The following is a 24,043-nucleotide window of genomic DNA, read 5'->3' as shown; positions in this document are numbered from 1 at the left end:
TCCGAATCCAAACATCTGCTGGTCAGTGCAAGCAGAGGCAGTCCTCTAATGATTTGGCCTTGATGTGATGCAGTATGGATGTCATGGATAATTCAGACCAAGGGGGAGAAACGGGATCAAAAACACTGTTTAAACACCTTTCATCCTCCTACCCCTTCCCTCCTGAGGACTCCTGACCAAACAGCACAATACATATGCTAACAAACTTAAACAAAGCCTTTGTTTAAGTTTGTTAGCATATGTATTGTGCTGTTAAAGCCATTTAAAGAATGAATGCCCTCCCTAGTTGCGTTCTGATCCTTTAAGGAGCAGAGCAGAGCCCCACCCCCTCCCCCTCCAGGGGGCGGCCCTAGCCCCAAGTCTTTTCCTGCCCGCTAAAAATCTCTTGCTAGTACTGCATATTGGAGGGTACTGCCCTACTTTCACTCCTGCATATATGATAAACACTAAATGTAACATGGCAGAATTAATTATGCTGATGGAACCTTAACTTTTGTATTGCCTAACTGCTTTTGTTCAAATTCACATAATTAATATTGCATTAATTTAGATTTTGTATGTAATATTTATTTTTACTGGGTTTCTCTGCATTTTTGTCCATTTCGTGTGAGGTGTGTGTGTGTGTGTGACTTTTATATATAGTCTCTTGCACACAGTTTTGTTGTTTGCTTTTCCTGATGCTAACACACTTAATTCCAATATATTATTATAAATAATATAATACAAAATAAAAAAAGGAACAAAAAGTCATTTTGAAAGGAAAAATCAAGCCATTTCATTCAGAACATATTGAAATGGGATGTTTCAACATTCTCAGAACTACTTTCCTCTTCCCCCCTCCCTCTAAAGTGAAATTTCAGGGTACCTGACATGATTTTGCAAAGTGTTTCAGTTATGCTGGAACTATGTTCTCTGATGGAAAATTGTTCCATCAAAGTTTCTCTGACCAGGTCTAGTAATTAACAATGAAAAACTATTTTTATTGTAATAGTTGTTATAACTCATAAAAAAACCCTGAAGTATTAAATCAATTTGTGCCATCCCCAGCCAGATGAGAAGATTAGTTTCTTGGTTTTGGAGCAGGCAAGACCTTTATTACAACCCTGAGCAGATACTTGTCTCACAAAATTTGAATTAATTACACTCAAATTTCTCCCTGCCCCAAACAGGCCTCAAAATGAAATTGAAAACCTGGAGTGTGAAATTGACCAGTGCTGCTGCCTTAGATCCTCATGTCATTCCTCAGTAACCACGGGACATAGAGAAACAACTCTTTCCAGGGAATCTCTTATTCTGTTTGCCTTTTATTTGCTTCATTAACCACATTTAGAGGGAAAGGACTATGAGGGAAGTTAAGGGAATTAAATACACACAGCCTGAGAAAACAGAGGGTACAGGAAGAGATAAGATTGCAGTATATAACTGTTTTACGGGCCTTAAGGGATTGATATATGAAGATAGTCTGTACTTTGACCCATCAACCTTTTACGCCCAATCAGGGATATTGCAGATTATGTATTCCTCATGCCACCTGATCTTAAGCCAAATTTTGCACCCTTGATAATCTGTATGTTATTCCCTGATAACCAGAAACTTCTATGCTCAAACTCTGTTCACAATTTTTTTTAACATCATCTTTATAACTCTTTTACGGGCCTTAAGGGATTGATATATGAAGATAGATTAAAAGAGCTAAATATGTATATTGTAGCTTGACTAAATAATGACTACAGGTAAGTGTAACTAATGTGTTGTGTCTAGATATATACCAAGGAGAGAGAGAGAGAAACAGTTTAGGTTGGTCGAAACGAGGTGTAACTAGGAGCAATGGGAAGAAATTGAGCAAAGGGATCATTAAACAGGATATCAAGAGAATTTTCCAAATGGCAAGCTCTATTAGATGTGGGGTAGTCTCTTCAGGGAAAGATGGTAACCCCATCACTTAAACTATTTCAGATTTGGACTGGATAAAACTGGAAAATACACTGTAGGGAAAAATCCTGCCTTAGCTAGGATGGGTGGGAAGAGAAAATGAACAAGCTGAGAGAGAAGAGCAGGCCAGAGAGACAGAAATGGGGGAGGGAGAGCTAGAAAGGAGGAGTCCTTCTTCCAAACCTAACATGATCAAAGAAAAAAAGTTTCATTAAAATACAACCTGTGAGTCAATAAAAAAAACAAACCCTGACATGATTCTTTTCCTCTCGGTGCTGCATGCCATGTATCTGCAAGGTTCCTTATGCTAATTAGAAACGTAAAGTTCCAGAAGAAAGCAGGAGAGAAGAAATAAGGGCAGCGGAGTTGGGTGGAGAATGTAAAGGCAGGAGAGAAAAGGAAGGCATTGTAAAACCAGTCATATTCATCTCAAGGAGGCATTGTGGCCAATGCATAGGGCACAGGTCTGGGAGTCCAGAGACCAGAGTTATACTCTACAAATGGCTTGCTATATGACATAGGGTAAGTCTCTACTGCTGTTTCTCCATCCACAAAATGGAGATAATGATACTTTTGTAAATTGCTTTGGGATCTACAAAGGCAAAGCTCTAACTGCTACTTATTGATTAATGAATTATTCTAGTTGCAGTCAATGTGATGCTTTATATAAAATTCTAAAATTCAGGAGAAGAAGCTGTAGTCTCTAATAGTGGGTAGTTAAATATCTCTGGTGTGCAGGAAATATTATTCTAGGAGGAGCTGGTCATAGAATCATAGGTTTAGAAGGGACCACACGGGTTATTTTAGTCTGATGCCCTGCCAAGATGCAGGATTTGTTGTTTCTAAGCCATCCAAAACAAATGACTATCTGAAAATCGCCAGTGAAGGGGCTTCCACAATCTCCCTAGGCCTGTCTGTTCCATTGTCCTACTGTTCTTACAGTTAGGAAGTTTTCCCTGAGATTTAATCTAAATCTGCTATGCTGTAGTTTGAACCCATTGCCTCTTGTCCTACCCTCTGTGGCAAAAGAAAACAACTTTTCTCCGTCTTTTTTTATAGCAGCCTTTCAGGTATTTGAAGACTGCTATCATGTTTCTTAATCTCCTCTTTTCCAAACTGAACATACCCAGTTCATTCAGTCTTTGCTCATATGGCTTGCATTCCATCCCTTGGATAATCTTTGTTACTCGCCTCTGGATCCTTCGCAGTTCCTCTACATCCTTTCTATACATTGTTGACCAAAATTGGACACAGTACTCCAGCTGAGGCCTAACCAGTGCTGAGTAGAGCGGTACTGTCAACTCCCGTGACTTGCATGCTATGCCTCTGTTAATGCAACCTAAAATTGCATTTGCTTTTTTTGCAACAGCATCGCATTGCTGACTCATGTTGAGGTTGTGATCCGCTACAACTCCCAGATCTTTCTCAGCAGTGCTGCTGCCAGGCCAGTTTCCCCCCATTCTGTATCTGTACATTTGGTGTATCTTCCCTAAGTGTAGCACCTTACATTTGTCTTTGTTGAATTTAATTTTGTTGTGTATATCTCAATTCTCCAATTTATCAATATCCTTCTGAATTTTAGCTCTATCCTCCAAAGTATTGGCAATCCCCCAGCTTTGTCATCTGCAGACATGATCAGTATGCTCTCTGTTCCTACATCCAGGTCATTAATAAAGATATTAAACAACACCGGACCCAGAACAGATCCCTGTGGAATCCCACTTGAGACCTTCCTCCAATCCAACATCATTCCATTAATAGTTACTCTTTGTTTGTGGTTGTTTAACCAATTATGTATCCATTTAATGGTAGTTCTACCAAGCCCACATTTCTCCAGCTCACTTATCAGAATGTCACGTGGGACTGTGTCAGAAGCCTTGCTGAAGTCCAGGTATATTATGTCCACTGCAGTCCCTCATCCAGCAAATCAGTCACCCTGTCAAAGAAGGAAATCAAGCTGGTTGGCACGATTTGTTCTTGGTAAATCCATGCTGGCTGCTAGTGATTACCCCTTCAGCGTCCAGGTATTCGCAAATTGAATGTTTTGTACATTGCTCTAGTAGCTCCCAGGTATCGAAGTCAGGCTGACTGGTCTATAGTTCCCTGGCTCCTCTTTTCAAAGATGGGTACTACATTAGACCTTCTCCAGTCTTCCAGGACCTCTCCTGGTCATCGCCCATCAGCATCATGATCAAACATGCAGTCTACTGACGACCATTGAGCCAGCCAGAGTGACCACAGTTGATGTAATGTAGTGATGTTCCCAGATCTGCCTCAATCCTGTGAATCCACAAATCTCTGCAGTGGCACTGTGGATGGCACCAGCTAGGGTGAGGGCATGCACCCCTTCACACGTTGATGGAGCGCTTGAGAGCACGGCATGCTGGGGTGTTTTTGTCCATCCAATAAAAAGCAACAGAGGGTCCTGTGGCACCTTTAAGACGAACAGAAGTATTGGGAGCATAAGCTTTCGTGGGTAAGAACCTCACTTCTCTGACTTGCATCTGAAGAAGTGAGGTTCTTACCCATGAAAGCTTATGCTCCCAATACTTCTGTTCGTCTTAAAGGTGCCACAGGACCCTCTGTTGCTTTTTACATATTCAGACTAACACGGCTACCCCTCTGATACTTTGTCCATCCAGTCCACATGGCCAAAGAGCATGCAGTGCTACTTTTGAATATAATGAGTGAGCGCAAGAAGGCCAAATCTCTGCGAAATTGACATTTCACACAAAGTCAAACCACTTTATGCACAGGATGTGGTGCTTATAGTGCCTATGGAATGCCTCTAACTGCTCCAAGTCTGCCTGTAAGAGGCTCTAGGTTTCTGACCCATATAGCAATACAGGTACAGCATAGGTTCGATAGATTCTGGACTTTGTTTCAGTGCCAGGATGTTTTTGCACCCATAAGCAAGACAAATGAAACCCCTCTTTACATCTTCCCAGTCAAGAGGAGACAACCAGCCATGACAGACTGTGGCAACAGCACCAAGGTTAAAGCTCCTGCTATTACCGATCTCAGGAGGGTGGGAGTTTTCTGCACTCATAGGATGGGCATGACCTAAATTCTGCTTAGGGGAGGTGCAGCCCTGATAACCCCAACTTCCTGAAAGTCCAAACCAGGAACTAGGACTGATAGCTAGTGTGGGGAGGAGAGGAATTGGGTTTGGGAGACTGGGATTGTCTGGGCAAGGAGCCAGGGCCTAGGATTCAGGGAGGAAAATAGGGTAGGGGACTGGGAGGCAAGTAGGTGGTGGTTGTGAGACTGAGATTAGATGAGGGCTGGGTAAAGATGCTGGGGCTGGGGAGGATGGACACGGAGATTGGATGAGAAGCCTGGGTAAAGGGATTGGGACTGGGAATCAGTGGGAAAGGAGAATGTGTGTGCAGGGGCAGGGGGGGAGGGAGAGAAAGAGAGAGAGAGACACACACAGATCAGATGAAGAGCTGGGTGTGGGGAAACTGGGACTGGCTGGGCAAGGAGGCAGGATGGAAAGAGCTGGGAATGGGTAGGCAAGAATCCTGGGGTCTTGAGCCTTGGGGAGTGAGCCTAGGGATTGGGATGAGAAGCCTGAGGAGTGGCTAGGTGAGGAGAATGGGATTGGGATGAGGAGCCAGGGTAGGGAAGAGATAGGACTGGGACAGGTTGGAGGAGATGGGACAAAGGAGTCATGCTTGGGGATATAGGCAGCAGAGTCTGTGCCCATTACAACATACTCCCTACCAGAACCTGGAATGGAACCCAAGATTCTCGAGTCTCACCGTTCCTCTGTTCTCAACAAATATCTACATAACCCACTGGCCAAGTGTTTCATCCCCCTCCAGTGCTGGCCCACATAGAGTAGGTTGTCGTCCTCTATCAGTTCCTACATTAGCTGAAATGGCAAAGGTCTGACTGTGGATCTAGAAGTTCCAACATGGCTAATGGCCCATGTGGGGGTCCCTCTGTTGCCACGGGATGCAATTTCTGTTTGTTCAGTTTTTGCTTTTTAAAAAAAATTAGGAAACTACACACAACAAACGATATTAAAAGAACGTTATTAAAGTTGCAAAGTCAAGCACTCAGACGTTTGGAAATGCCAGAGGTAAGGTTGACTTGAGCAACCTTAATTTGCTCCCCTTGTGTATTTGCATTATGAGACAGACTTTCATTGCATGATGACATACCATTTTTTCCACAGGACCCCTGCCTCATTCAGTGCACAGGACGGATGGAGCTGTTCTGGGGGAGAATCAGGGTTGTCTAGTAAAGGAGGCTGTTGTTTGTAGGATCCCTGCCTCATTTGTTGGAGAAGTTGGAAGGTGTGTAGTGAAAGAGGCAGGGGATTGTGGGAAGAGAAAGGATGGTCGCCTGGTTAAGGTGAGTGAATGCTGCTCTGGAGAATGGGATTCTATCCCTGCCTCTTCCACAGAGCGCCTGTGTATTGCTGGGCGGGTCACTAAAACCAAACTTTTCACACATGGTCACTTATTGTGTGTTCCATGCTGTCCGGGTGCCTGGCTTGACACCCTGGGGCCCGTTTTTCAGAAGTGCTGAGTGCTCCCAGCTACAGCTGAAGTCAATGGGAGCTCTGCTTTGAACATATAAAATGCTATCTAATGTGCAGTACACTGAAAAATTGGGTCCCGGGTGTCTCAAACTGGGCACCCAAAGTGAGTGGATACTTTTGACCTGAATCTTTGTGCCTCAGTGTCTCATCTGTAAAATGGGGATAACAGTAACCCCGCCTCTCACAGGCATGTTGTGAAGATAAAATCATTAATGATTGTGAAGCACTCAAATATAGTCTTACATAATTATAGGGCTCCCATTACTGTGATATCTGAGTGTCACATCATCTTTAGTGTGTTTATCCTCACAACACCCTTCTGAGGAAAGTGCTCTTATCCCCATTATAGAGATGGAGAACTGAGGCACAGAGAGGCCACATGACCTACCCAAGGCCTCATGGGAAGCAAACTCAGGTCTCCTGGCTCCCAGACCACTGCCCTAAGCTTCAGACCAAATGTCTGTTGTGAAAAGCATCATAGAAAAACAGTGAAGAAAATATTAATGCCACAGAGCAGGGTTTGACTAGTGTGCAGGAACTAAGGCTTAGGGCCACACACTGACCAATGAGGAGAAAACACAATATTGAATAGCTGCTCATTATGTGAGTACCATCCATCCTGTGCACAGAATGAGCCAGGGTGTGACGGGCTCTATTAGGCCTTCTCTGCCCTCTGCTGGAGCGATCAGCCCCCTGACACTCCCACCCAAGGAAAATTCACTCATACCCCATGGCCAACACAACCGTCATCTAGATGGGCCAGTTAGGACTACTGACTAATCAGGAACCAGCAGGCCAGTTAAGAAGGCTTGCCTTCTTTCGCTCAGGGGAAGGGCTGGGTGAAACTGGGGCAGAGGAGAAGCACATTAGGGCCAGGGCTGGCCGTGCCCTGCCCTAAGCACTGCAACTAAAGCACTTGCATTTTGAAGGGTTTTTTCCTTTTTTGTTTAAAGGCAGACAGCTGAATCCTGAGTTGCTATTTTGCCACTTGACTTTGCCACTTGTTTAGAGACTGATGCCAAGCTTATGGCATAAGCTACCCTGCCTCAAGCGGGTGGCCAAATTTTGCAGACTAAGGTGGAGTCCAGATGCAATACCACATGTTTCCTGAAGGGGGCATTGCAGAGCAGCACTACCTGTCATAGCTTGGTAACAGAAGTGGGATTGACTCCCCCTTTTTCATAAAGGGGAACTCTAGAGGAGATCCTAGCTCAGCACCAGCAGGCCCAGGCAGAGACCCAGTGGCTTGTCCTGGAAGGGCAGCAGGAGACTGTGCTCCTTTAACTAGAGCAGCAGCCGTTTCAGGAGGTGATACTGGAATGGATCACTAGCTGCTCCCACTCCAAAGTGACTCTCTCAGCCCCAGGTATTGCCCTTTTCAAATTGGGAATCCGCTGATGACCCTGAGGCATATCTTGTTACATTTGAGTGGGGAGTCCAAGGTCTCAGTTGGAGAAGACCATGTGGACTGCGCAACTAGCCCTCTTTCTGCCCGGGAAAACCCAGGCGGCCTACCGGGCCTAAGGTGATGAAGTTGCGAGGATTATGATACCCTGAAAGCTGCTGTTCTAGACCAACTAGGAGTATTGCCTGAGATATACCAGCACTGATTCCATAGAACCACTCCCACTGGGGGCACAACCCTGGGCTGTCACTCAGGCCTGGTCTATACTATGGGAGTAAGTCGACCTAAGTTATGCAACTCCAGCTACATGAATAACGTAGCTGAAGTCGACGTAGCTTAGGTCAACTTACTGCGGTGTCTATGCCACACTGGGTTGACGGAAGAAACTCTCCAGTCAACTTACCTTATGCTTCTCATTCCGGTGGAGTACCGGAGTCGACAGGAGAGCGATCGGCGGTTGATTTAGCAGGTCTTCGACTCCCAGTGCATCGATCACCGCAGCGTCGATCCCCGGTAAGTGTAGACATACCCTTAGTGGCTAAAGGACTGGGCCACCTGCTAACTCCAGTTGACATGCTGCTCTCTAGACGAGATTCTGGAGTCGGTGGTACTTGAACACTACCTAGATATTTTGCCAACTGCCATCCCAACCTGGGTATGCAGATACAATCCCAGCACGCTGAGAGTTGCCGTCCAACTCACTGGGGACTTTATGGAAGCAGGTTTGGTCTGGCCAGAGTGAATGGCCCAAGTCTGGTGACGACCGGCCCCAACTTCCTGAGGAGTCAACCTGGGGTACCAGAAAAGGGCCATTGGGCTGTGGACTCCCAGTGGAACCTTGAAGGTGCCCCACAATCCCACTTCAAGAACCATCAGCGGGAAGTACACAGAGTCTCACCTGTGGCCAAGCTATGGAGCCTCCACTAGTCAGCCAATCATTTGTTTCTGCAGTGGGAAGCCGGGGCATGTCAGCTGCACTTGCCCCCTTATAGAGTAGGACTTTGTATAATGGTGGGGTATCTCTGGCCAAACAGATGAAAGCTGTTGCCAGGCACTTGTAACTCTAGTAGTACTCAGGGACTGAATGGTGACTGGACTAATAGCCTCCAGGTGCTCCCAGACCTTGGTCCGGGAGACCCTACTGGATCTGGAAGAGTGGCAAGAAAATGAGCTGGTCCATGTGACCTGTGTCCACGGGGACATTCATTCCTAACCCATGGCCTGGGTGCATTTGAACATAGGGAACCAGCCAGAATACTTTGAGTGGATATAACCCCCAATTTGTCACGGGAAGTGATCATTGGAAAGGACTGGCAACGCTCCTCCTTCCATCACATCATCTGGAGACCCAAGATGGCGTTCTGGTCCTATTGTCTGACATCTTTCCAATTGCTGTATCTGACCTTTCTGATGGCCGATCATGACCCAAGAAGATTCAGAAACAACAATAATTAGCCAGGAAGTCCTGGTTGCAAACTGCTTTGGCAGCTGATGAGCCAGCTGGCAGCTCACCAGAACCACCTCGGGACAACTCTCTTTCCGATGACCGAATGGTACTGGCTAGGACATTTGCTTTGGTTCAGGAACAATGAGGAGATGACACCCTTAGAGAAGTGTATGCTCGGCTCATGGTGGTTAGTGGAAGCATTGTGTAGGATACTCACACTTCCCAATTTTCTCCTTTGAATGACAGAATGATTTACTTTTGGTGAGATAGGCCACTTGTTCTTGGTGCCCCAATGCATTCAAAAGGAAGTATTATGACTAGCATGCTTCATCCCCTTTGCTGGTCATTTGGGCAGAGATGAAACCCTAGAAAGAGTGCTAGCCAGGTTCTTTTGGCCAGGGGTCTACAAGGAGGTGGCAAACTTTTGTGCAGCCTGCCCAGAATGCCAAAAAATAGCACCTAAGGGACATCTGCAGGCTCCCTTGGTCCCCTTACTGCTCATAAGCATCCCCTTTGAGTGGGTAGGGATGGACATAGTGAGGCCATTAGAACAAAGTGCAAGGTGGCACCAGTATATCCTGGTAGTGGTGGATTATGCAACCTATTCCCAGGAGACAGTTCCTTCCACTCGATAACTGCCAAGGCCATAGCAAGGGTGTCAATCCTGCTTTTTGCCTGAGTAGGCTTATCTACCAAAGTCCTCACAGAACAAGGGTGTAACGTCACCTCCTGGCTAATGCAAGAGGGATGGCAGCTTGTTAAGGTTAGACCCCCTCTGCACTTCAGTTCCCCATCCCCAGGCCAATGGCCTGGTAGAAGGGTTTAACCAGACTCTTAAGTAAATGCTGAATAAATTTTATGATGACCGCCCCATCCCAAGGATTGGTATCAGCTACTTCTCTATCTCCTGTTTGCCATATGAAAGTTATCTCAGGCCTCAACAGGCTTCTTGCCATTTGAACTGTTATATGGCTGACAGCCACAAGGATCCTGGACCTCCTTAAAGAGGCCTGGCAAGAGCAGCAACCACATTCTCAAAACATGTTACAGCAAGTCCTGGAGATGCATGAGTGTCTCAAAGAGTAGGACACTTTGTGAAGGAAAATCTCCTGTGGGCTCAGTGAACCCAAGCCCAACAGTATAGTAAAAGAGCTCAGGAGAAGATTTTTCAGTCAGGGGACCGTGTGCTGCTGCTCCTTCCCAGCGTGGAGAGCAAGCTTCTGATCAAATGACAAGGGCCCTGTAAGGTTGTCCAGTGAGTTGGAAAAGTTATGAAATTTTCTGTCTGGACAAAAAGAAGAAACACCAGATCTTCCACCTAAATATGTTAAAATCCTGGTGGGCTAAAGAAAGCTTGTTCACAGATCCCAGGGATATCCTTGGGGATCTGGCCACCAAATACAAGAGCCAAGAAGTGCTGAAGATGTGCTAATAGCAGAAAGTCTTCCTCCTCACTTATGTTGGCAAGCCAGGAAATTATTGACCTACTCTGACACACAGTTCTCCACCCAGCCAGAGTGTACAAATCTTATGGAATGCTGAATCCAAACCAGCCCAGAGGCAAAGCTGGAGCATGCGACTTATTACATTCCTGAGTAGCTCTGCAAAACCATGGAGCAGGAGGTACAGACCCTTTTACACCTTGGTGTCACTGAGGAGTCCAAGAGCCTCAGTATAGCCCAGTGGTTCTGGTTCTCAAACCTGATTGGACCACTCAATTTTTTTTGCATGGACGTCTGGACGTTTAAATCAGTATCACAATCTGATGCCTACCTGATGCTATGTTTTGACAAACTCCTCAACTGCCTTGGGAAGACTAAATACATAACCACACTTGATTTAACAAAAGGGTACTGTCAAATACTTCTGGCCCCGGATTCCAAAGAAAAGACAGCATTTGCCACACATCTTGAGCTTTTTCAATTGTGACTGTGCCCTTTGGACAGCATGGGGCCCCAGCCACATTCCAGAGGCTTATGGACCAAGTCCTGTGCCACCACACCCAGTTCGTAGCAGCCTATTTGGTAGTTACAGTGTAGGTATTTTTAGTACAACTTGTCAGTCACATCTGGTACTTGTGGCCTCTGTGTTGTAATCACTGAAAGAGGCTGGACGCACTGCTAATAAAAAAAAAAATGTTAAATTTAGGATGCAGGAAACTCGATCTTAGGTATCTGGTAGGGAATGGCTGGGTTTAACCCCTGCAAGATAAAACAGAGGCCCTGAGGAAGATCTCAGTTCCCACCACCAAGAAACAGATGGGGCTTTTCTGGGTCTAGCCAGCTACTACCAAAGGTTTGTGCCCCACTGTGTGACAGGTGCAGTACCATTGTGAAGGCCGATGCACACCAACCAGGCCAGTGGACAACTGAATATAACAAGGCTTTTAGCAAAATAAAGGATATCATTGATCAACACCTTATGCTATGGCATCTGGATGTCTCGTTCTTATTTAAATTACAAACTGAAGCCTCCACAGATGGATTAGGAGCAGGGCTGTTGCAAAAACTACAGGAGGTGGAACATCCAATACTATACCTAATTGAGAAGCCGCAGCACAAGAGGCCTGATACTCCACCATCGGGAAATAGTTCCTGGCCGTCAACTGTACTATTAGGCATTTCTCTACTATCTTTTGGGGGCTCCCTTCGATTTAATAACAGACTATACACCCCTTAAATGGTGGCAGGCTCTGAAGGACACTACTTATCAGTGGTATCTGGCATTGCAACCCTATGCTGTCATGTATGACACTGGTCTGGTTCACAGCACCAGAATACAGACTTCTTTTTCTGGGATGGTGGCATTATTGTGGAGGGAGAGAAACTGGGTCCCTGGGACTGTTCTGTGGCTGGAGGTGTGTGACAGGGTCTATCAGGTCTTCTCTTCCCCCTGCTGGAGGCATCAGCACCCTGATGTTCCCCACCCAAGGAAAATCCACTCAGACTGGGCCACCAACAAGATAGTCTTCCAGAGGCCTAGAAGGGCCAGGAGGCAATACTGACCAGTCAGGAACAGGCAAGGCTTCTTAACTGGCCTGCTGGGTTTGCTCAGGAGCAGAGCTGGGTGATACTGGGACAGACAAGGAGAAACTCAGGGCTAACCCAGACCAAGGCTTGGCCCTAAGCACTGTAACTAAGCACTTACATTTTTGAAGGGTTTTTCTCTCTCTCTGTCTGAAGGCACAGACAGCTGAATCCTGAGTTGCTAATGGACTGTTTAGAGACTGATGCCAAGCTTACAGCACAGGCTATTCTGCCGCAAGCAGATGGCCAAACTTTTCAGTCTGTTCAGGAGTGGCTGCCGTACCATCTGTGACCCTGAAGGGGGCGCTGCAGAGCAGCCCTAGCTGTCACACAGGTGTCTTATGGCAGAAAATAGTATGTGATAAAGACTATATTGTAATTCATATGCACGAGGAAGCTGATTTAAGATTGGAAAGGCAACTTTAATTCTGGCATTTCCTAACTTCTGAGTGCTTGACTCTGCAATCTTTAGTGCGTTCTCCTAATGTTGTTTGTGTGTGTGTGTGATAGATCACTATACCTGCAGGGAAGAAAGGAATGGATAAGGAGAGAAATCTATTTACTAAAAGGGTTTTTATTATTTTATTTTATTAATAACTTATTACCATCACCCAACCTTTTCAAAAGACTAGCAATTTTAGGTCATTGTAAAGCGGGCTGATTATCACAGGGGGAGTGCTCAGCTCTTTCTGAAAATCAGGCTGCTTTAGGGTGTTTCAAGTTAAGCTCTCAAAAATCAAGGGACCCAGAATCACCAGTCACTTTTGAAAATGTCAGCAATTATCATTGGCTGTCCATGGTGCTGAACCACCCGGGCCCAATGCTCGTTTCATGGGTTTTAGGATGGGATAGGGAGAGAAGAGAGGATTGCAGCCACAAGCAGGTTAGACTCATGCAGTCCTCATGCCGGCTGATTGGCCAGATTCCAGAAACCTGGCAGTATCATCAGTGCCAAGCTTCTGAGTCAGAGAGGAGTGAAGCAAATAGCACCGAGGCTCTGAGATGGAGGTGTTGGCCCCTCCAGGTGTATGTTTGTTACCCTCAGCGCAGTTTTCCATCATGTCCCCCAACTTCGTTTTGGTGCTCACTTTCTGTGTAACTGGCTCCCCTACCTCACTTCCACACTCACAGGCATTCAGTAGTGGCAGTGAAATTAGAGTTAGAGAGCCGTGCTATGGTACCTCTGCAGACAGCAAGGCACAATTTACTGCCAAACTATTAGCTGCACCAGGTGGCCACTGCATGCATGTGTGTGTATTCAGATATTGCTCCCTGCCCACTTTCGGCCTCCACTCTCTTTTGTCTCTCTCTATCTCATCCTCTTTTTGTTTGCCACTCTACCTTTTTCTTAACTATTGTCCGGGCAGTGCTTTAAAAATGTAAAGTGCTATATAAATAAGTGCTTTTATTATTATTTATTCCCCACCCTTTTCTCTTTTCTTTGCATTCTTTTCTATGTATTCACTCTCGTGTGTCACTTACAGAAAGAATGTGCAGGTCTAAATAATTTATAAATGCATGACAGTAATTACAGAAATGATTTAATTACTCAGTTAACACAGTTCTTCACATCACAGGCTTGGCTGGCTGGTGATCCTCTCATCGTTGACTAGTGCAGGCATTGTGTACCATGGCAGAGACAGGAGGTAAAGAGGATGGAGAAGCTTAGAGAGAAATTTCTAATGAACAGCCAAACACCTGGCTGGTTATTTTCATGAAACTAACTGGCCCGAGGTGGAATTATCTGGTAAAGCCTCTCTCCTAGAGCTGTGTAAAATGTTCACACCCAGCCTCACATCTACTGAAGCCATGGCTTCAAGGTTCAATGCACTCATTAACCATCACTCCATGTATGGAAGTGCATAAACCTGGGATGAATGTTGACTTACATTCTACTTAAGCCCTTGAAATAAGAGTTAAATGGTACATAGGCTTTGTGCAGGATCTCTGCACAGGGCTGAATAACAGACAGAGTTGATACAGCCACAAGTCTCCTTCTATTCAGCAGGCTTCCTTTATTTCTGCCCCACTTGGGGGTTCCCAAGTAATGGCATACACATCTCTCCTAATGCATTGTCTATAGACCCTCGTTCCCTTTCCAATGAACCTGTGATAGAATTATGGGGTTTCTCTCATCCAGCTCAGTGCAGCCAGCTGGCATTGGCAGCAAAAGGATTTCCTCAGTGTTGTTGAACTAGTGGGGGTGGGGGTGGAGAAAGACACTTCAGGGGTTTGAAGAGGCAGTGGCCAATGCCTGTTGTCACCCAGACACCTGTGGGATGCAGCAGAAGGGGCCAGTAGGGCTCAGGAGAAAAGGAAGGGAAGGCGGCCAGGATAAGTGATCCTCTTGTGAGGACACTGAAAGTAAGAAGTGGGCAGCAGAAGATTCTTAAGGATGGAGGCAGCTTAGGAAGTAGTGAGGAACCTGTGTTGGATAAAGAGGAGGAGGGATGGGGCAGCTCTTGGATGGTCACTGATTTGGGTCTCAAAGTGAACCTGCAGGGTTGGTTCACTTTGGAATCCTTCACAAACTGGGCTCTCTGCAAGATTCACAAACTCTTCTCTGTGTCAAGGTCAGGTGGGTAGAGAGCACACGGCATTAGGACTGATGGAGTGGAGATCCGTTAGCACCTGGTACTTCATGTGAAGCTGCCAGATACCTTGTACCAGGCAATGGAACATGCCCCGCCCACCATCACAGGAAGTGATGCAATTCAGTGAAACAGCCCAAGATTTTCAAAAGTGATTATTGATTGTAGGTACCTTCATTTTGGATGCCAACTTGAGACACCTTAAAGGGGCCTGGATTTAAAAAAAAATGATTGGCATCCATCAACTGAAAATCAGTCCCCTTTTAAACTGTAACTTAAATTGGTCTTCCAAATCATTATTCACTCTGAAAAGCTTGACGATAATAACCCTTCCCCCCCCTAGCTGGAATGCGTAATAGAGGGTATGGCTACATTTCATGTGTGACCTGAGATTGAAATAGCCTGGCGAGAGAAAGGAGAGGATGTAGCGGGAACAGAAAAATGTGAGCAGAAGGGGATCTAGGGCCTAGAGCTGGATGAATAACAGATTTTATGGTTTGGTGGCAGGTCTGGAAAATATTGGTTTGGATCACACTGAATCTGAATGTTTGGTAAGTTGAAAGAGTCAGTTTCAGGTTTCTTCCAGAGCAGAGGTTTGAACTTGGGTCTCCCACATCCCACCTGAGTACACTAATCACAAGGTTTAAGGCGATAGTGGCAGCAGCAGTAGTACCACAACCTCCTTCCCTAGACGTTTTGCGAAGAGCCAGAACTATTTGTCAAATTTGCAATAGTTTCAGGTCATCTGAAACTATTTTTTTTGTCTAATAGTCTGAAAACTTTTGCCCAGTTCTACTGGTGACACTAAACATTAACTTGGGAGTTTCTCAAACACTCATGTACCATGATTTTTGCACAAACACTTACACAGTAACCCACACACAATGTATCACAAACACACTCATACACTGTGACTTACATTAACATTCACACAGACACAGTGACTCATGGACTCACATAGGCAGTCATCAACTGTGACTCAGACTGACACTCACAATCATATGCTGTGATTCACACTGGCTCTCACAATCATACCTAGTGATTCACATTGGCTCCCTAACACACACACATGTGCTATGACTCTCACTGACATACATCATGACTACTGACACACACACAACACACCTGCAGTAAGAGCAAGTGAAACACAATCCCACACAGACATATGCCCAATGGCTCATCCATTAGCTTTGGAAATCAGCAAATGTGTTAGGAGCAATTATGACAGACAACATGGTACTGTGTTAGATGAATTTGAAAGTTTCTCCCAGTAAAGCAGCCCCTTTAGAAAAGAATTTGTGTTAGTGACAGCAGCAGTAGCTGGATTATTCCATTTTTCTTCTCCATGGAATGGGATGGTTGGGTCCTTTAATTATATTTTCAGTGCAGATTATTTTTAAATTACTTAAACTCAATACACCTAAGGGGTCATAATGATTAAAGAGCGGGTGTGTTATTTTCTGCTCCAATTTCCTCTCCTCAGTCTCTTGTCATTGCTCATGCAGCCGTTCAGGTGAGACAGGGATTCCCATTTGGTCTGGTCCAGGCTGCTCTGATGCCAACATTAAAATGCTGTCGTGAGTTGTGCCTTTTTGGGTTCCCTATGAAGGAACCAGAAATAATTCTGGGAGGGAACCAAAAATGGTTAAAAAAACTGAGGTGGACTGACATAAAGATTAAAAGAGGAAAATATGTGTAACTCTGCAAGTGAGGCAAACATTTGTCTGCAAACTTTTGAAAGGCCTAAAGCCCAGGGAGGGAGGGGGATTGTTCAAGATGATCTGAGGGGTGTAATGAGAGAAATCTGAGTGAAGGGGAACTTAGGATGGCTATTGGAAACATTTCCTAACAGTACTTGAGTCATTTATAACTGGACTTAATAAAGTTCTGGAGTATGCGCAATGCTGCAGGAAACAGTCTTGCACAGAAGTGGGAATGGAGATGGACAAAACCTGATCCATCAAGTCTTCCTTATCTCTAGTTTCTGTAATTTGATAACTGCCTCAACCCTTTCCAGCCTCCCTGTCTCTCAAGAAAAAAATGTCTGTGGTTAATTGAATAACCAGTTGATTATTAAATGTCTGATGGGTGAGCTTTGCTGGTCTTTGAATAGATTCAGATCTCTGACACAGTCATTACCCAGCCAGAAATGTGAACGTTCAATAGTCAGTTGGTGTCTTAATTTAGATTTAATATGTCACTTTATGGTCCATTAATTAAGCCTTTGTGCAGAGTGCTTAATGCCAAGTGCTCAACTGCAGACTGTGGAACTGGTTCAGTCAAAGAATGGCTGGTGCCACTCACCATGACCCTGGGTCCACCTCACCATTGATGAGCCATGATGACCAGCTCTTGATATCTTGGAATGAATCCATGGTGCAAATCCTCTTTATTGAGCTATTAAAACAGCAGATCTCTCCCTCTGATCCTGCAGCCCTTGCCCTATTCCGCTGGGAAGGTTTGGTGAATATATGCTAATTTTAAGTTTGATCGTCTAAATTGTTATAAACTGAAGTTTTGGCTGGCAGCATTTTAGCCACAGGCAAAGTGAGCTGCCATAAGCACTGGTGGAGACAGAACAGGTGCTGGGACCTCCTCACAGACGCTGCCTATTGGGAAAAGTTCTGAAGATTGCTAGCCATTTTTTCCCTCCTCCTTTGATTTGGACTACAGGTTTGTCAGAGAGCAGTGTCTATCGTCCGCATGTGTCCAGTTATGTCCGTGTTTGCCCGTCTGTATGGATGTCTGTGATAACAATAGAGGGAGGAAACAGGCTGTTGCAATATATCTTGCGATACCAGAATGCCAGAAGCAAGCCGGCAGCTCCCTCCATGCAGCAGCCATAAAATATAGAGGTCTCTTGAATAATACATTGGCTTCTTTTATTAACTAGCAGTGGAGTGAACTTTAGTTAGTTATTCTGTTTTCTCTTCAGTTCTAGACCATGGTAGTGGGGGAAGGTTCTCTTGCCTTATGAGATCTTTGTTTCCCATAACCAATGTAGAAGTGGGTGTGTACAATGAAGGGTAACAATGTGTGGAAGATGTGTAGCTGTACCTGTGTGTGGCTGTATTCTTTCCCCAACCACACAGCTCTAATCATGGACTCTTCAAGTGACCCAGAGGTCTGCTTCCATTTGATAAAAAAATTGAATGGCGAAGTGAGCTGGTGTTTTAGTTTGAAAACAGAAAGTAAATGCAAATATAAATAGACTACATGACAGCAAGGTGAAGGGGACTGTGATGGGGTGTTCGCGGCACACCAGCCCTGAAAGGGTTAAGGAAACTGAGAAAGGGCCAATTAGTGATATAGGCCACTTATGAGGGGCTTAGGCTGGAGAAGCAATCCCCAAGTGGAAGATGGAGCTCAGCTGAGCAAGTGAGGGCTGGGCTAGTGCAAAACCAGGAAGCTGGCAACAGAAGGTGCTAATGATGAAGCCTGCAGCTACACTCCGTGTATTAGAGAGAAAAGGCGGGAACCTAGGGAAAGAGTAGCCCCCCAGGGAAGGGTGTACCCAGAAAGCCTGTGGGAGGTGGGTAGGAAGCAGCCCAGGGAGAGAGCAGCAAGGTTGGGGACTGAGCAGACCTTGGCTGCATGTTGAAGGGTCTCTGTGCTTCTGCCCGGAGGCTGGCATAGTGGGTGGAGCTGGGTTCCTTTACCAGTCAGTGACAAGAGTGGCATTGCCTGGACAGCAGGTCCAGTGAGACTCTATACCCTGGAATGGGAAACCACACAATGACTTGGCTGGGGGGCTGAGTCACAAAGGGGAAGCTGCAGTCCCTGGAATGAGAGAGGGGCTGCAGACCAAGAGAGAAGGCCACAGGTTGAGAGACTGCAAGGGGAGGTGTTGGACCTGGAAGAGAACTAATCTGCTGTGAGTGAGTACCCCCTGCCGGGGACCTTGGTGTGACAATCCTTTTACCAGTTTGTACCTAGAAATCTGTAGGGAAGGATACGCCTCTGCCTTCTGGGAACACATTATTTTCAGTTCATTTTGGATGCTGCAGGTTGGTACCTGTAAGGAAGTTATTTACTCCCTTCTGAGTTTCTAACTTGTCTGCTCACCTGGGCCTAGATCCTTAAAGGTATATAGACAGATGCCTAAGTACCTTGGAGGATCGTGGTCCTGGTCTCACTCTGCTCTGACCGCAGGGATCCACCTCCAAGGAGTAGGCCTGGTTCTGCAACCCTTAAGTGGGACTTATACAGGTAATGCTTCCAAAGTCAGTGGGGCTTCTTTATGGGAACAAGTGCTACCTAGTGTGAGGAAGGGCTTAGAGCTTGTGCCCAGAGATAGTAAAGGGGATGGGGAGAGCACTGAGTGGGGATGAGCGTTACACTGAAGGAGGAATGGAAGGCGGCAGTAATGGGGGAGGAGAGAATTGAGTGGACGAGCGGTAGAATGGAAGGAGGCAGTAATATGAAGGTGAGTAGTGTTTAGAGTCATTCATCAACTAAAGCAAACAGAAAGGTTTTAGGCAAGATTTGAATAATTAATTAATAACTGGAGGGATGACTTTCTCTCAGAGCAAGTAAAATATGTATTGTATGAGTTTTAGTGAACTGTTCTTCCCAGTCTTGCTTTCCCTATACCTCTCCCCCACTCACTGTCTCCTTCCTTGACTGATCTTAGCACCCACTCTGCTTGCTTTCAGCACTATCATATTTGTCTGGTGTGTCACTGGAGGAGTCCATGATGTTAGAGATTAGTGGTGTTTGTGTAGAAGAGGGCACAGTCACACAATGGTAAAGTCTCATATTTTATACACATGGCTATTCTCTACTGTCCCTACCTGCTGCTTTATTGGTTTCCCTCTTGCCCTGGTCGTGTGGTGTGTGTGTGTGTGTGTGTGGTTTTTATGGTAGGGCATATAAAGAGAAAGAAGGGGGTTAATTCCTCCTTCACTTTCCCTATTACTGCTGTTGCTTCCCTTCACAAGTGTGTCGAAAGGGGATTTAGCCCCACGGCTTGTGCCCTACAGGCTCGGGGGAGGAGGCCAGCCAGCAGGAAGGGAATGACTCACTCTTCAGAACAGAACCAAATGTACAAATGTGTGTCTGTATTTACAGGGGTGGGTGGGGGAATACAACTCAAGACCTACCAGAGTGCTCATGTCACCTACCAGAGTGCCCCCTAGAAGACAAGTATTTTGTCACTGAATACCTTTCCTGCATTTCCCCCCCTTTCTTTTTAATGGTTGAACTGTTTAATGCTACATATAAAGTCAGGTCCGCCCGCTGTGGGGCGATTCAGGGTTGCCATGGCAATGAGGCCTGTCTCTCCAAATTAGGACATTTTCCCACTGCCTTTTCTTTGTGGTTTTCTCTTTCCTCTCATCTCTCTCTCTCTTACTCTTTCTTTCTTGACATCTGAAGTGCTGAACGCTGCCTCCCTCTTTCTCACTCTCTGAAAGGGATCATACTTTACCAGTCCAGATTGATTTCTATGAAGGGTGTGCCAATGTAGGTAGCTGTGCCAGCCCCGGGAGGGTGAACTTCATGCTCCCAAATGGAAGTGCCGTAAGCTTAGAGCCACTTGCTAGGGCAGGTGGGGTCAGGGGTAAGAAATGGCAGTGGTGGTATTGGGGCAGAGAGTGCCCATGTCATGCCCACTCCTTTCCTTACAAAGTGATTACCTCAACTTGTAGGATGCTGCCATAGCAGTATGGAAGTGGGGGCTTACGTGATAGGAGCTCAGGTTAAAATGTGTCTTCCATTTCTAGCTCCTGCACCTAGGACTGAAAACCATCCTGAAGGGAAGCTAGTGGAGGAGATATGGGGGTGGGTGGGTGAGAGTGTAGGGGTGTCACCCTACTTGAAATTTGTAGCATGGTCCTGATTTTCGAGGGTCTAGTCTTCCATTCTGTAAGCCTTAGCCTGAAGGACAAGAAGAGTCTTTAACTTGTCTATGGCCTTTTGACATTGGGCCAGATTCTCCGGATCAGCTGAGCTGTGCATGGTACAGGTCTGGGTGGTGAAATGATTTTAAGCCAGCTCTGTGTCTGTGTGTTCCCCTACTTGTCTGGGCTTTGGTTCTAGTTGGTCATTGATTCAAGGACTCCTGAATTTCAACTGGCTTCTGATGCCCCTGAGGGGCCATTTTGGCAGCTGCGAACTTGCCAGAGACAGGAATGTGCCAGCCCTTTTCCCTCTGTTACACATTCTACAAAGGGAGTTGGGGCCTGGGAGGGTGGTGACTGGCGCCGCTACAGCTCTATGGCAACTGAGAATTGTCCTAGGCCGGGGATAAGCTCAGGTGGCTAGCTTTATGGCAGTTTGACACCCCTGCAGTGGCACAAAGCTGGGCTAGTGCTCCAGAGAAATGCTATTGTGTTGGAGTGGGGGTCATGGGATGACTTATTATGAGGCAGCAGCATGGTATTGCAATGGGATTATTTTTATCCGTCAGTTTATAGATAAAAGGTGTAGCTAGTAGGTCATAGCCCATTTCTATTCTGGTCAGGTTAGAAATAACCACAAGAATGGCCTTTCTCTCACAGTATTTTGGTACTTTGACTTATGGCTGAAAGCAGGAAACCTGGGGAAACTTAAAAGAAGGAATCAAAGATTTTTTTTTTTTTTTTTTTTTTGGAGCTGAGGTAAAGTTGTGGGATTGGGCTGAGGGGATCATTGGGCTTATTTTTATTTTTGCCAAACGGGTTTTTCCCCATCCCTCATAAAAAGCCCATCACTGTGTGTGTAGAAGTGAAAAGTATCTGACGGGCCTGACTGCAGTCCATGAGCCTGATTCTCCATTGCACTACTCCACTGACTTCAGTGGAGCTGCACTGATGTCAAACTGGCATGACACAGTGATAAATCAGGCCTGTTGTGATCAGGAAAGTGCAAGAACTAAGGTCTTAAAATTGTCCCTTTTAAACTAAAGGGGTGATTTTAGACTAAGGTAGTGCAACTGTGTGTGTGTGTGTGTGTGTGTGTGTGTGGACTCTTGTAAATTGATTAAACCTAGCTTGTAAACCCAGTTTTAAACTGATAAGTGTGTTCACATACAGGTTTGCACCAGTTTAATTAAACTGTTGCAAGTGTGCGTATGGACAGGGCTGGTGTTAGACTCACTGGGGCCCAGGGCAGAAACTGAGGAGCTGAAGCCGAAGGCCGATCATGTAACTTAGCTTCATTGGGCCCTGGGCAATTACCCTACTTGCTACTCCCTAATGTCAGTGCTGTGTCCGGACAAGCCATAAGTAACCCTAGCAACATTTTTGGTGCCAGACTCGCTAGAGGAAGGAGGGAAGGCCCATAACCCACTGCTCCCATCTGTACTGGCTAATGGAGCTGGTCCCATGTGGAGAGAGCACATGCTGCACCCTATTCAAATCTGTTTAGGTGGCGGTGCTTCCTCTGAGCTCCCAGAAGCCATATCTGAGGTTTACAGCCACAACTGATTCCTTAGAGGTTTTCCTTTTTGCTGCTTCCCTGTCCTTCAAATTCTTGGATTGCTAGGCTCTGTCTCTCTTCAGCCTCTAAAGAATTAGTGCACATAGACACCCTCCAGACATATTACACAAATAAACTTTTGGATGGTGTCACTAAGCAGGATGGAGCTTAGCAATATCTGACCTGCAACACTGGGCTTATTTGTTTGTACTTCTGTTTCTCCAGGAGGAGAAAGGGATCCTATCCCAGGTATATCCACAAACTTCCTGACTTAGCTGTACCTTGACGTCATTAGTGTCTATCTTTAATGGCCCTCTGCCTGATGGCACGCCAGTGGTGCTCACTCAGCTGCACTGGAATGCTTACACTGACTCCCTGCAGGGGAGGGGAAGGCACATGACATTGCTTGGAGCACACTTCATTCATCAACAGGAGGAGCAGCTGTGTCACAGAAGAAGCTTTCAACTGCTGTCCCAGTCCCTTCCCCACCTCCATGTGCAGAGCAGCATGAAAGGAAAAGAGATGCGCTAACTCACCCTCCTCTGCTGAAAACTAAAACCAACCAATCAAAAAACAAACAAAAAAACAACCTTCAACCTCAGCAAAACAAAGAATCAAGCCCCTTCCCAAAAAACCAGCAAACAACATCCAGAATGCTTCAACTACTTATTCAGGTGATGGGCAAATCTTCAAATGTTTGGTCATTAATCCAAAAGACGCTTACCCAAACCTTTCTGAGCTGGAGACTGGGGCAGGACATCACCCAAACAGACATTCACTGCAAGACTTCCAGTGCTTTCTTCTTCTAGCTGGGCTTGAGGTATCCTGAAAATGTCTTTTCTTTCTGATATATTGTCCCTTCTCCTTTCTGTTCCAGCTGGAACCCAGACACAGACACAAAAATGAATTGCACAAGAAGTCAAGTTTGAATTTCCAGTCTTTTCTTTCTTTCTTTAAAAAAAAGTGAATCAGCCCCTTCCCAAGCTGCTTTCTGCCCTAGCTACTTCACTGTGCAGTCTACCTCTCCTTAATTCACATGCAAGAGAACAATGAGGCTGAGAATGGATAGGAGGGGAATAGAGAAAGAGGGGTGCTGGGGAAACCTCTGAGTGTGAGAGAGAGAGAGAGAGAGAGAGAGAGAGTGGGGTGGGGAGGAAGTGTTGAGAGGAATTTGTTATGGGTGGATTTTGGTCTTGGAGATTCAAAGGGATTTTGAAAAGTTTTTATTAATGATATATTGAAATGTTTAGGTATCTATCCTTGAAAACTTCTGGCCACTTCAACCAAAATAGTTAGACGGAAAACTACTTTATGGCAACCTGAGCAAATGAAACCAAAAGCATGAGCTGGTAACATAACCAAAGTTAATGTCTTCACCTTTTACCCAGCCTAAAATAAACAAAAAGCTCTACAATGAACAAGAACAAAATAGGAAACCAAAGTGCATTGAGCATCACCCCTGAAAAGCTGCAACCACTGTACATTCTCTGTCTGTCTGTGAGAAGTGGTGGCTGGACGAAGCAGAAAGCAACAGGAAAAAACAGTCAAGTCTTACCACTGAATGGTAAGAATTTAAATCAACATTTGTAAAATATAGTGCAGGATAAGACAGGTGGATACAATGATAGAAAATGAAATCCTTTAAAAAAACTATCCAAATATTTGGAATTCCAGCGGGAAGGGGAAATGCTC

The 24,043-nt window shown here is 45.5% G+C and overlaps 1 protein-coding gene across 1 annotated transcript in view; it reads left to right on the top strand.

Moving 5' to 3' along the window:
* GRIN2B (glutamate ionotropic receptor NMDA type subunit 2B) overlaps window positions 1–24,043 on the top strand; it is a 270,066-nt gene that overhangs the window by 56,311 nt on the left and 189,712 nt on the right. The window lies entirely within an intron of this gene.

Source organism: Malaclemys terrapin, chromosome 1, assembly GCF_027887155.1.
Source record: "Malaclemys terrapin pileata isolate rMalTer1 chromosome 1, rMalTer1.hap1, whole genome shotgun sequence".
In the NCBI taxonomy this organism is placed as follows: Eukaryota; Metazoa; Chordata; order Testudines; family Emydidae; genus Malaclemys; species Malaclemys terrapin.
The sequence above is the reverse complement of the archived record's forward strand: the minus strand, read 5'-3'. Positions and strand labels throughout refer to the sequence as shown.